The sequence below is a fragment of the Pyrgilauda ruficollis genome, unplaced genomic scaffold (assembly GCF_017590135.1).
Source record: "Pyrgilauda ruficollis isolate IOZ18807 unplaced genomic scaffold, ASM1759013v1 scaffold97, whole genome shotgun sequence".
Taxonomy (NCBI): Eukaryota; Metazoa; Chordata; class Aves; order Passeriformes; family Passeridae; genus Pyrgilauda; species Pyrgilauda ruficollis.
This window is the reverse complement of record NW_024531821.1, coordinates 3507176-3508208: the sequence shown is the minus strand read 5'-3', so window position 1 is coordinate 3508208 and position 1033 is coordinate 3507176.

Below are 1033 nucleotides of genomic sequence, written 5' to 3'. Positions count from 1 at the left end.
CCGCGCGGGCCCCGCCGCTCCCCATTGGTCGGCACGCCTGCCCGTCAGCGCGCGCGGGGCCGAGCCCGCCCCGCCATTGGCCGCCGCGCCCGCCGGCTTTGAATGGGGGGAGCCGGGCGCGCCGCGATTGGCCCGCGCCTCTCGCGCCTGGGGTCACGTGATGCGCGACCCGGGGAGCGAACCGGAAGTGACTCAAGCCGTAGAGGGAAGGGGAGGAGCAGCATCCAATCAGCGCTCGGAACCACGTGCGCCAATCACCGCCAGCACCCGGCGGTGCGCCCCCCCGAAACCAAATAGGGAATGTCCCACCTCGTGACGTCACGGGGCACGGAGCCAATGAGCGATCCTGGAAGGGGGAACCCGGCGGCCGCCAGGGGCCGCTGTGCGCACGGGGGGGCTCTGAGGGACCCGGGGGCTCTGAGGGGGCTCTGAGGGACCCGGGGGGCTCCGAGGGGGCTCTGGGGCGTCCGGGGGACACAGGGGGATCTGTGGGTCCGGGGATCTGTGCATCCGGGGGGATCTGTGGGTCCGGTGTGTCCGGGGGTCCGCGGGGTCCCGGGGTCCGGGCGATGCGGGGGGCTGCGAGGGGCGCGGGGGCTCGGCCCTGTGCGGGGCAGGGCCCCCAGGCCGCGGTGGGCCCGGGTCCGCAGCCCCCGGCACCGGCGGGTCCGCGCGGGGTGCCCGGCGCGCGGGAACGGGACGAAGAACGGGGCAGCGGGAGCACGGCCGGCCGTGTCCCGGTGCCGTGACCCACGCCCTGGGCACGGGAGAGCGGCTGCTCCCGGGGACGCTCGGCAGCGAGCCCGGGACAGCCCGGGGGAGCCGTGCGGGGAGCGCTGCCCGCACCGGGCGCGGACGGGGCATCACGCACCGCTGGGCAGCGGCAGCGCGGAGGAAGCCCCGCATGGCCGAGGGCACGGACGCGCTCCCGGCACACGGGGCACGGGCCGGCGGCCGTCCGCCAGGCCTTTGCAGCTGGCTCCGTGGTCCCACATGTCCCGTTCCTCTCCTGCTCTCAATAAAAAGATCGTGA